Source organism: Callorhinus ursinus, unplaced genomic scaffold, assembly GCF_003265705.2.
Source record: "Callorhinus ursinus isolate GAN/ISIS: 27379988/994484 unplaced genomic scaffold, GSC_fseal_2.0 scaffold11, whole genome shotgun sequence".
Lineage (NCBI taxonomy): Eukaryota > Metazoa > Chordata > Mammalia > Carnivora > Otariidae > Callorhinus > Callorhinus ursinus.
In genome coordinates, this window is record NW_027397073.1 from 22537853 (window position 1) to 22551166 (window position 13314).

At 43.8% G+C, this 13314-nt stretch overlaps 1 pseudogene; it reads right to left on the minus strand.

Moving 5' to 3' along the window:
• Positions 1 to 10637: 10637 nt before the first annotated feature.
• LOC112835317 (large ribosomal subunit protein eL30 pseudogene) lies at positions 10638 to 11000 on the minus strand (annotated as a pseudogene).
• Between the last annotated feature and the right edge of the window lie 2314 nt (positions 11001 to 13314).

Sequence of the window (13314 nt, forward strand, 5' to 3'; positions counted from 1 at the left end):
CTTTCCCATCCCTGCTCAGCATGATGGCAGCCTACCTCATTTTCAACCACGGGCCAAGCACAAGTGTTGCTCCTGCCCATCTGCCATGTTGGCCAAATTTCCCTGATTGCTAAACAATTCCAGGTTCTTCCCAGGAGGGCTGAGTGAGCTGCAAGTTAAATTTTCCCTCCAAGCCTCTGCCTTGTTCTCTGTCACTACTGGAGCTGGCGTGGAGTATGCAGATGCATTTCTTGCCCATCTCTGGGCCCATCGATCACTCCGTGTGTGACCTGTGCTGTGCTGTGGAAGGCAGAAAACCCATCCCCAACAAAGTCTCCTGGTGACATCCCGAATCCAGCCACTTCCCTCCAATTCACGTTACATCCCAGGGCCCTTCTACAATGGCCATGCTTCCGATCCTTCTGCAACACTGCTTACATCAACCTGCTTCTCAGCTCAGAAACCTGTCTATGACCAAAAGTTGATAATGCTTGGCCTTCAAGTCCTTCCCCCCTTCAGTCCTGTCTTCCTCTAGTTACAGACTCAAGTTCATTGTATGCCAGCCTAGCTAGGAAAGGACCGTGAAAGAAGGGGAGTAGCTGACAGAGGCAAGCGGTTGTAGGTGAAGTGAAGACATGATTGGGCCTGGGCTGGAGAAAAGCACCTCTGGTAGAGTAAGGGGTTTGTCCTGTCTGCTCTGCCTAGAATGTTTTTTCCCATTTTCTCCTTGGTGGGGACTGCTCATCCTTCACAGGTTTTCCATAACCTGCCTTGTCTCCAAACTTCAATCCCTTTCCATACCTCTGCTCTGCCATTTTACACACTGAATTCATGGAAGAATTATGCCCGGTTGGACATTTGAAGAAGCCTATGTGCATTCTACTTTCAGGATATTTGGGAAAATGTGATGGTGCCATTTATCCACAGTTCTTAAATCGGAGGGAGCATTCTTGCCAAGTAGCCTAAGAGCTGTTGGTGAAATATCAGTCACTCTTTCTCTTTCTCTTCTTCTCTGTGCATGTCTATGCTTTGTAATTGAATCTAAATATGGCATCAGGGTATTTTTAAAATCTAGAGATTGGAAATACTTATTGGAAGAGGCTGGTTTAGAGGTTGGGGGCTTGGCACTGGCAGCAGCTAAGGGGCTTGGAGAAGATGGCTGGATTAAGGCTGGCCAGAAGCAGAGGGACTGTGGAAAAGGCCAGGTTTGGCTTAAGAGACTTAGCATCAGCTGTTATAACCTGGCAAATGGGTAAGTAATTTTTTCACAGCCAGCAGTAAAATTAAACTTATGGAAACAATAAAGTAAATGTTCTGTCTAGCCAGGGAGTCAAATTAGAGAAGAGTAGATTTTTCCAACCAGGCCTGAACATCAGTGTGCCTTGGTGGTCTAAGGATAGCCAGGAAGTTCATGGCATTTCAGATTCTGACTTAATGATATAGATCACAGGTCGACAAAGCAGCCTGCTGCCTGTGTTTGTAGGCTCACCAGAGAAGAATCATTTTTACATTTTTTAGTGGATGGAGGGGAAAAAAATCAAAAGAAGAATAATATTTCATGACACACGAAAATCATATAAAATTTGCATTTCAGTATCCATAAATAAAGTTTTATTTACCCAGCCATACTCATTCATTTACATAGTGTCTAAGGCTGCTCTCCTGCTACAACCGAATGCAGAGTTGGGTCATAGCAAAAGAGACCACATAGCCTGCCAACCCGAAAATATTTATTTACTATGTGGCCCTTTTCTAATATGCATGGACAGAGAAAATTAATTCTGGGCCCGTTCCTAACAAGACAAAGGCAACACACAGCACAGGACAAGAATGAAGCTTGAAGTTGGAAGAGAATGTGGAAGACTGCTGGTCCAGCTTCCCACTCCACTGAGTGTCCTACAGAAGCCATTCAGCGGGCGCCTGGGTGGCTCAGTCGTTAGGCGTCTGCCTTCGGCTCAGGTCATGATCCCGGGGTCCTGGGATCGAGTCCCACATCGGGCTCCCTGCTCAGCGGGGAGCCTGCTTCTCCCTCTCCCACTCCCCCTGCTTGTGTTCCTGCTCTAGCTGTCTCTCTCTGTCAAATAAATAAATAAAATCTTTAAAAAAAAAAAAAGAAGCCATTCAGCTGTGAGCACTCACGATGTCCAAGAAGCTCAGCCCTTTATTGAACACCACAATTCTACGTATTATGTTTCTGATGTTAAGATAAAAACAATCCCCATCCCCACCCCAACATGAGGTTTCTTATTCAGAAACTTTTTCTACATTGAATGGACATTAGCCACAATCTTTCTTGATCAAGAAGTAGACTCCTACCACCCTCCACAGGTTAGGACTTTGTATGGCTTAGGGGACTTTCACAGACACTGTCCCATTTACATTCATAACATCTCATAGAGACAATGATTCATCTCTGTACAGGGAAAAAAAAAAAGAGAGAAACCTAAGGATTAAAGGTGTGGACTGAATGCTGTTCCCCCCAAAATGCATATATTGAAGCCCTAACCCCCAGTGTGACTGTATTTGGAGATACCATTAGGGAGGTGATTAAGGTTAAATAAGGTCTTAAGGGTGGGGCTCTAACCCAAGCAGACTGGTGTCCTTAGAACGAGAGGAAGAGATGCCAGATCTCTGTCTCTCTCTCTCTCCTTGTGCACAGAGAAAAGGCCTATGTAGGGACACAGTAAGAACATGGCTATCTGCCAGCCAGGAAGAGAGCTCGCGCCGGAAACCAACCCTGACAGCGCCTTCACCCTAGCCTCTCAGTCTCCACAACTGTGAGAAAATAAGCATCTGCTGTTTAAGCCACTAGGTCTGGGGAATGGGGTTATGGTAGTTCAACCAGAGCAAGATAGTTAGTAAAGTTTAATGACATGTTCAAAAGGAGGCAGCTCCCCAATGGCAGAGCAGAGAGTTGTCACCTATTGCACAAATATTTATTAAGCACTTTCTAAGTATAAGGAGTCTTATGGAGCAGACAGGTATTAATCTACAAATCACACCAATACAAATAAAATTACAACTATGATAAGTGTTACCACAGAGAGATGTATGTGCTATGAGATACAAAAAAGATGAGCTGACCTAGGGTGGTCAAAGGAGGCTTGCCCAAGACACAGTTGAAATGAGATCTGAAAAGAGAAGAAGAGTTTACTCAGTGCAGGAGGAAGGGAGTGAACTTTCAGAGAGATGGCATATGCAAAGGCCCTGTGGTAGCAGGAAGCACATGGTGATCAAAGAAATGAGAGAAAGCCATTGTGGCTGGATCAGAAGAGTGGGGAATGATGGGACATGAGGCTTAAGAGGCAAGAGCTGATCAGACTTCTTATGGCCCTCTTGGCCATTTTAAGTAGCTGAGGCTTTAGGAACCATTACAGTGCTTTCAACATGAGGATGGCTCTGTAAGGTTTCCAATTAAAAAGGATTACTCTGGCTGCAGTATGAGATACGGTTTGGAGAGAATCATGGAAGCAGCAGGAAGACTAGAGACTGTTGCAGTAGGCAAGGTAAGAGATGACCGGGACTTGGATGACAGAGTTTGCTTTGAAGATGGAGAGAAGGAAAGGGTTATGAGAGCTATTATGAGGTAAAGTTATTAGGATCTGTGGTTGATGCAGTATGGGGTTGAGAGGAAGATGGCAAGTATGACTTCATGGTCCCTATCCATTTAGGGGAATGGATGAGATGAGGATGATGCTTACCGAGATATGAAACAGTACAAGCTGATGTCAATGCCCTTTAGCCAAAGGCCACCAGGAACACACCTGCAACTGAACACAGTTCGAGGTGTGGAGTTGTTGCATAAGAGAGAATGTACACAGTGGGGAGTGATAGAGGACCTCAGTAAGAGGGTGTTAGAAGGGGCGTGTGGAATTTGGGCTTCTTGGTGGTGATTTGCAGATTATACAGGGAAATGTGATTTGCTCTACTTTGGATGCAGTCAGAAAGTGGGGTAATTCTTCTACCTAGAAAGCCATAAGGATGCAGTGAGGTTGAGGCTGGGATTGGTAAAGACAAATCAAGCTTGTATGATCCAGGATGAGGTGGAGTTGAATCATTTTGTGGTAGAGACAATGTGTATGTTTTTGTCTGTGTTCTGACATGCTTACAGAATGATCTTGCTTGTGTCTTTTCTGGGTGGCCTTGCCTGGGGTTTGTGTTCTTTGAGATTGTCTGTGGTCAAAAGGGGCACACCAAAGCTGAGCTCCAAAGGACAGGAAGCCCTTCACAACACCACTGCCCCACTGACAACCAGGGGAGTTCCTGGATGTCGGGGCTGCTTTCCTTCCTCAACCCCCTTTGGCCAAGGACAGGTATAGAGTTGGGCTGCAGGACATTCATCTAGGATATTCGGATTGTCATGGCTGAGCTTTTGCTGATTAGGAGCTTGAAGAGACTCCAGGAACCAGTCCTTAGTGGGAATAGGGTTTGCAGCTGCTGTTCCTTTTGTTGCAGGACAAGTAACTTCACATCTGACAAGACAACGGCTGCTCAGTGGCATTTATAACTCTGGACAGGATGCATCAGCCAACTGCAACACAGGCAATTACCAGAAACAGACACAAAAATGGGTTTTAGTTCTTGTAATAGACCCTGAAGACAGGGACCTAGATGATCAAATCCAGGCCATGAAAACATGTCCCAAATTCCAAATGGTCTCTTCTTGAAATCCAAATGGTGCTTTCTTTTCTAGACTAATTATAGGCTTCTATTTAGGTACAAAAAAAAAAAAGTAAAAGTGTTTGCTATAACATAAATTTCCCCTTGGCTAGCTAAGAAGAAATAAGGGTTATGTGATTAGCCATAAGAACATTTGCTAATGAATTTAAATGTAAACAGGTTTGTTGGGCTTCTAAAGCAGAAGTTGTATCTTTTAGGACATCTGATAGTGTCCGAGGTACGTCCCAGACCACATTTTCCATGTGTGATATTCCTGCCCTGGAAATTGCAGCTTGCATAGCAAAGTAACAAGAGGGAATCACTTCTTGCTCTTGGGAGTTCTCCTGAGTAGACTATTTGCCTCTTTTTCAAGGCTGCTGGGTATTCTTCTCAGGGATCCCGTAAGCCCATGGCCTGGCACCTCATTTCCCCTGGCTGGAAAGGAGAATGGAGGGAGTGTGGAGACAGAATTATCAGTGTTAAGAAGAGCAGGCAGTGACCCTCTTGTTGGAGAAGGGCTGACCCAAGCGGCTTTGGTTCGGGGTGAAATTATGTATTCGAGTTTAATGTTTCAAACCCCTGATTGATTGCTCAAGTTAGAGCTGTGATAACAGTGGTTGGTGTTCTTCAAGAGGCTGAAAATACCAGCTCTTGGGAAAATGACAGGTCTTTGAGAAATAATCACGTTCACTGCACATCTCTCTTCAGTAGGAGGATTATCACTGGGTTCACAAAATGGCCTATGATGGTCTTCCCCTAGCACTGAAGGTCCCTTCCTAGTACCTAGAGATCCTGTGAAAAAAGAGAAGGCATTTCATTTTAATGCCCTGTTGATATCCATTATCCTTTCTGTGGCCATCTTATCGCAGAGAATCTGTTGCTTGAAAATAAATTTCTTCCATATAATTTGATCCTCTTTGGAAAAGCAGAGGATTGGGTTATATGACCCCCAGATGTCCCTTTGTGTCCTTGGAATTCTAGGATTCCTGACTTGGAAATAGTCAAAAATATTTAATCTGATGCCATTTTGGCTACATACGAAATTAATCAATATCGATGGTAATAACTATAGAACGGAAAGGCCTCGGTGATCAGGGAGCTGTTGATGATAACAGTGATAGTGAAGAATTCTACTTTGGCACAGAGACCAAAGGATAAAAGAATCATTTTAATTCGATTTCCAAAGAACTTGATGAACTTTGGTTCCTCCTAATAAATGTTGGAAATGAAAAATCACAAATTCACAGAGGGAGCAGAGATAGCTTAATATAAGAGTGCTATGTGTCAATAGTTGTAAGATAGAGTCAGGACCTCAGGGCCTAAGATAAAGATAATGTGTTTGAAATCAATTAAAGGATCAATAATTTTTGTCCCCCAGAAAGGTTCACTGTATCCTAAAGAAAATGGTTGGTAGGAGACTAAAAATCTCAGAAGCCTACCATTTTCCCTAGAATAAGGTGAGCATTCACTCCCTCCAAACACGAAGGCTACATCTGTGTAACTGAGTTGACAATTCCACATGGGACCATATGGAAATATTTTTAATTGGTATAATGAACAGCTTCTTGTTTCAGATATTAAAAGCGAGATGATTTCAGCACATGATAAGTTGAGCACAAGGATAGACCTATCTAGCCAAATGATGGAAATAAATTTAATAATAAAAACCCACCAGAAGAAGCAACTGCTCATCTGAATTTAAAGGAAATTTTCCTGCCATCTGCTATTGTTAGCATTTTATATCACCATATTTGCCTGCTGTCTTCCAGAGCCCAGCACTGCTAAGCTCTTCATACAGGATAAGCTACTAGGCAGGAGAACAGAGCGATCAGAAGCACACAAGTGAATATAAAAGGCACAACCATCTCCAGACCCAGAGTCACATTTTTACCAGCCACATAGGAGTCAATGTTGGACTTCTCCAGGGAAGCTTTTGTCATAGGAGTAAAGGACAAAAAGGGACCAAAGAGGTGGTGGGTTGGGTGGTTCAGAGATCACGAGGGATATCAGGTAGAGCTGCTTGGCCACACCAGTGTCCCACTGCCCTCCTCTGCGTCCTCCTACCCCTCCAGTACCCCGCAACGTGAAATCCAGAGGTAATCAGCTCTAAAGATTGGGACAGAGAACACTCAGGAGGAAGAACACATGCATGCATCAGCAGCAAATAACCTGAGCCATTTATAGATGTCCCAAAGCGCCAGATAATGTCAAAGGCCATTAGAGGGGAAGCAGGATTCTCATAAAGGGCAAATCGGGGATTGGTGGCCGTGGTGGTCGTGAAGAGATGATGTTTGATGTTTATTAAGAGAAGAGCTTAGGAGACGAGGTACTTAAATGAATACTAGTCCAGGTAGGTCTTACCCCACAAGCTTAGGGTAGAGAAAATGGAATTAAAGGGACAATGGGCACGAGCAGAGAGCAAGCTCTCCACCACCCCCCAAGGAGCTGGTTTGTTTGGACTGTGTTCCCAGGTACAGAGAAAGGGAAATCTTACCTTGGGTCAGGTTCAGTGCCCAAGGGAGCTTCAGTATGGCCAGGAGAGAGGATAACCGGGTTGACACGGGGACTCAGGCCTTCCCCAGTGTAGATAATTTGGACTCCTGTGGAGCTACTCCATGAGCAACCTGTGAAAACCAGAACTCCTAACAGTGGACCCTGGCAGACAGTTTTCAACCCAGAGAAGGCCTGATGGGCTGCCTTCTTTGGGCACCCAGTTGGACCCACATGGGGGCCATTGCAGGGTTTCTCTAAGACTTGAGCTTAGTAGGGGTGTAAACCAATGGGAGAACTGTGAAAGATAGGCCAGATAAGCCACATCTGCATGCTCTGCTCCTACCCATGGCATACAGCTGTGCCTGGCAAGGAAGAGCCACCTGTCAGCCATAAAAAGCAATGAGATTTTGGTGTGAGATCGCTCCGTGAGGGGATAGGCTAATTGTTGACACAGCTCTCTCTGGTTGGCTATTTTGGAGATAGACAGACCCTGCGGGCTGGATGGAAAATGGCTTGTAGCATGGAGATATAGCTCTTAAGTGTTTTGTTTTGTTTTTGCTGAGCAGGACCTGTGGGATAGAGGATTTATGAAAGTATATAAGATGAAAGCTAAAGTTAAACATCTCCCCAAACAAATCTATTTACACGTGACTTGCCTTCAATTTCAGGGAGCTCACAGGGTGTGTAAAGTCTGTGTACGCACCCCTGCTTAGAGGCTTTTTTGGATAGCACAGGTGAGGAGTTTAATTCTAGGACCTAGAAACCTCACTAGTAATTCCTTAAAGTGTGTTTCCTACAGAACTTGCATGGGAATCACCTGGTGCCATTATTCAGTGCCTGCTGAAAATGCTGATTCCTGAGCCCCTCCTGGCATTAAGGAATCAGGATCATCCAGGCGGGGGTCCTGGAATTTGCATTCTTACTAAGCACTCGGGTAGTATTTATCATTATATGGCTTAAGAACCACTACGAGTTGAAAAGGACCATAAAAGAGGCCTTGGGAGTCCAACCAAAATCTACGACTAATACAAAAAGCTTTCGGAAACTGATCACTCAATTGGGCTGTCAATTGATTAGGACACAAGGGGGTGGGTGGAACTCGAGGTTTTCTGATTGACCGAGAGGAGGGGGTCCACTGACACTAGTTATGAACCAACATTTGTCCAGAACCCACCTGAGTCCAGGCACTTGAGCATGTGGTTTATGACATTTAGTTCCTCTCAATGATTCTATTATTGATGAAGAAATCAAGGTTCGGAGAGTTTGGAGAACTTGCATAGTGTCTTAGAGCAAAATAAGGGGAGCCAGACCTTAAAGGCAAACAACCTGACCTGACTCTTTTTTGATGATGATATTTATTTATTTATTTATTTATTTATTTATTTAGAGAGGGAGGGGGAGGGGCAGAGGGAGAGGGAGAGAGAGAATCTCAAGCAGACTCCACGCTCAGCACAGAGCCTGACTCTGGGCTCAATCTCACGACCCTGAGATCGTGACCTGAGCTGAACCAACTTAGCCACCCACGTGCCCCTTGATGATGATTTTAAAATGACACCACCCAGTTTGCCCTTTGTTTGCCAGACTTGGATTACAAAAGAGAAATAAATTAATTTCATTATATTTTTTTAAATGTTGAGCATATACTGTCTTCATTTACCTGGGAATATATTTCAGAACAAACGATTTATTCAGATGAAACAGGAGAAGAAAATGCAAAATGTGATGTCAGCCAGTTTGCAACATAGGAAGTTTGGGCCACATACGCAACGAGCAACTGGGAGTGGGGCTCAGTATACAATTCAGAGTGGCTGGAGAGGCTTTCTAGAGGAAATAGTGTTTTGAATCAACTCCGAGGAGTCAGTAGAATTTTGAATTAATCCAACCTTATATAGAACTTAGATTTAAATAGACCAGACTCTCCCAAAAATCCACCTCGAATTTTACTTTTGATAAACAAGAATATTTATGGAAAGCAGAGGGAGGAATTCCTGAGCAAAGAAAAGTTTCTCATTTTACAACCACCAGTTCCTTAAGAGCTTTCAAAGGATAAAGGTAAAGGGGCTGAGGGCTTACTGTGTGCCAGGCACTGTATTAACTCACTTGATCCTTATAAACACATTTGGGGTTAGGTGTTATTATTACCATGCCCAGTTTTAAAATGGCACACACACTTGGCTGAGGTGTAAGAGGTGGGAAATGGTGGAGACAAGATTCAGATGGATGGTTCAGGGCTGGTGTGTTCCCTTAAGCCACAAGCTACACTGACTAGCTGGCACGGTTGGAGGTTTGGAGAATCTGGCTCGGTCCACCACACTGAAAGGGAAAAGTCAGAAGGTCATATGTGACAAGGGACTTAGTATTCACTAGGGTACAGAAATGATTATGTTTTGAAAGTAAAGGACATCAGGTTATCAGGTTATGAGTAAAGCACCTGCCCAGCTACGAGATTGAAGGAGGAGGGGTATATGTTTATCTGTCTCTTTCTGTCTGGCAAACAACCTCATTCCCTGAGGAGAGTCTCTCCCATTTGGAAACACGTTTATTTGAGTGCTGAGCAATGTTTCGTTCCCTTAGAGTCTAAGGAATAGTCCTGAAGGGCACTGACCTTGTCTCAAGTTCTTTGTCCTTTTTGCAACTATCCCTGACTTTAATCCCACAATTTAGCCTTTGAGCACCCATCTTTTAAAAGCTGGATTGACTGACTCCCAAAAAACAAAGGGGAGGAGAAGGGTTTATAAAGATGCATAACTGCCTACCCATGGGTCCACTGACAATCCATCTTGGAGAACAGTGTACACCTCCAGTCCCCTAAAGGGGCAGGGGGCACTTGGATAGCCCACTCAGATGGGGGTGTACTGATTCAGCAAGATGTACCCCAACCTTGATGGTAAATGTTCAGTTGCCCTTATAAACTAATCTCTTACAGCATCATGACTCTGAAACCTTTCCCTCCAGATGTGTCTATATGTTTCCCAATGGAAGGACTTATCAATCTAAGCATCCTCGTGAGCATTTGTAAGTAACTTTCTTTCGTTCATTTCCTTAGCCCTGTTCATCTCTGAGAGTTTCTCGGTGTTGTTTCAGATACTCTGGTTGACATGGGAATGCTCGTGCTTCCGGCATGCTCAGCTCTGTCTTCAAATAATGACATCCTCAGCATGATAATAATAAGGGCTAACATTATTAAGTGCTATATGCCAGGTGATAGTCTAAGCAATTACATGTGTTTACTCATTCAAAGCTTTATAACAAATCAATGAGTTAGGATTGTTTTGTAGATAAGGGTCCAGTCATTTGCCGAAGATCCCAAGGCTAATATGTGGCCCAGAAAGGCACTCATTTTAGCTTCAGAACCTATGTGCTCAACAGGTATGTTCTTTGCCACCAATATGTCTGTTTCACCCCTAATGTTACCTATTGTAGCTTAACTTATTCACACTGCCAACGCACACACATTTTTTTAAACAAGCTCCGGCCAGTTTTATTAAAGAAAAATTTTGCATGATTTACTTTTCACCCGTCTGTTCTGGTAGGCTTCTCGTAATATGAGAACCACCTGGATCAATGACAGTCAGTGTACCTACTCCGTAGCATTTTCCACATGCTGTGCCCATTTCAATATTATTGCCACTGTAGTGATGGACACCAATTTTGGCCAACATGGTGCAGTTTTTACAACTGCACAATTCTATTTCAGATTTCCTCAAGGCTGGGCAGTTGTTGGCCAGGATGACCAATTTCCCTTTGCCATGTCTGATCATTTTCAGAGTCTGCTTCTACCCCAGAGCGTACTTTCCATTTTTCATAACAAGTTGGATCCTAGAGTTGATCGACTCCAGAGACTTTTTTGTCTTCTTTGTGGCCCCCATTTTCCTGCCTTAGGTGTGGGACAGCGCCAACCAAGAGCAGCCATCAAGATGGCTGGGAACGAGAAAGGAAAGCTCATGCACATATATTAGCACATAGGCTGGAAGAGGAAAATATCCCTAAAAATCAAAAATATTACTCAGGCAGTAATGACAATGGGTACCATTTACTGAGCTAATTTTACATATTTAATGATTTTAAAAGCATCCCTGTGAAGTTGTATAATTGACTCAATTTTTTAACCCTATGAGTCAGACCGGTCAAATGGATGGCCTAAGATCACCAGCAGGTCTGTGGCGATTTGAACCCAAATCTGCCAAATTCAGAGGCCCCTGATCTTTCAGCTACTACTTGAAGGCTTCTTACTAATCCTCAGGCATAACCAGCCCAGTGTAGTCAAATAGTCAGTTAAAGTGACTATCACCAAAAAATGAAGGAAGTGTTAGGGTCCAAGGGCAGGCCACCCCAAGATGGGCCACTGTAGCATGAAGATTATTTTGAGTTAAAAAGTGATCAAACCCAGCAGACTGAGGAAAAGCTCCTTACCTCTCTCTCATTTGCCTAAAAAGAATTTACAGGAAGAGACCTATCACCATAAATAACTATATTATGATATAAACTAGGTATGGTAGACAGGGAGGAACCTGACGGTCCTCCACATCCCATTGTTTCCAAGTGGCCCCGGAAATATTTGCTTACCAAACATTTATTCTTTCTTATCTTCCTGTGAATTGCATTCCTTCTTTCAAAAGAAATCCCAGACCCTTATGCCCTCCCCTTAGTCCAGAATGACATATACTTTATTTTGCCCACCTTTGGGATTTCCATGTCTGTGTGGATTCTCCGTATGAACACCATTAAATTTGATTTTTCCTGTTAATCAGTCTGGCTAGAAGGAACTTGAAATGAACAGGACATTCTTGCTCCCCAGCAGGAGCATTGGCCATAATTTGACATAAATTCTAGATTTTAGGGGGAAAAATAGTTTGTAAAAGTTCAGAGAAAAGGGAGGTATGACCCCTTGGCAACATTCTAAAAGTTAAAATGGCTAAAAGAAGAAAGAAGTTTCCAGGAGAGTATTCTACCTGAACAATCACAAATGTCTTAGTCCATTCGCACTGCTGTCACAAAGTATCAGAGCCTGTTTATAAACAACAGAAATCTATTTCTCACAGTTCTGAAGGCCGGAAGCCGGAGGTCAGGGTGTCAGCATGGTCAGGGCCTCAGGAAAACCCCCTTCTGAGTCGCAGACTGCCCACTTCTCCTTTTATCCTCACGTGGCACAGGCCGGCCCCTGGGCCTCTCCTTATCAGGGTACCAAGCCCCTTCATGAGGGCTCTACCCTCGGGACCATATTAACCACCCCAAGGCTCTGTCTCCAAATACCACTACTCTGGGGATTAGATTTCAGCACGTGAATTTTAGGAGGGACACAGACATTCAGTCCATAACAAAAAAATGACATCGATCAAGAAGAAAAAGGGGAAGTGTCCTTTAAAAAAAACAAACCAAAAGCAAACAAACAACAACAAAAAGCCATGCGGAGAGCTCTCTCATAATCCCAGATTTTAAAAAGAAATGCCTAAATTATGGAAAGAGGCACTTATAACCAAGGAATAGTAGCCAGTCCTAATGATCCTAGGAAAAACAGAGTCTAAATTGCCCTGAGGCTTAAAAATTAGTGTAAGGGCATTGCAGGGGGGCTTTGGGCTGTGGTCAGAGCAGGAAGGGGGAGGATGGAAGGGCCTGTCGGGGGCAAATGATGTCATGTTGAAAGCTAACAGAGAAAAGCAGGGCGATTCAACTCCTAGATTGCTTTCTCTATCGAGGAGAGTGATCTTCCAACTGGGAAGGCTGGGACAAATACGGTTCGTAGGAAATTGAAACCTGAGAGAAGCAAGGAGACAGGAAAATATCTGGCCACTCAGATGCGTTGAAGCGGATGACATCCCGCCCCACAGAGGAAGGTGTGGGGCGTAAACAGCTGCATTTTGGAGAACAGGAACACGCTGCAATTTAAAAAACAAAAAAAAAAAAGGAAATGGGTGGATTACAGAAAGGTTAAAGGAAAAGTATTCAGACCTGGGAATATTTCTTTACGGATATGTAGACTTTTATTCCAGCAAGTATTTCCACAGCCATAAATATCTCCTTAAAACAAAGAGGTGTCCCAAGTATCTTTGTTAAGTAGTGATTTAAAATGAAGTTGAGACACCTGGGTGGCTCAGTCGGTTGAGCTCAGTCTGACTCTTGGTTTCGGCTTAGGTCATGGTGGTATCAACGTTGTGGGACTGAGCCCTGCATTGGTCTCTGTGC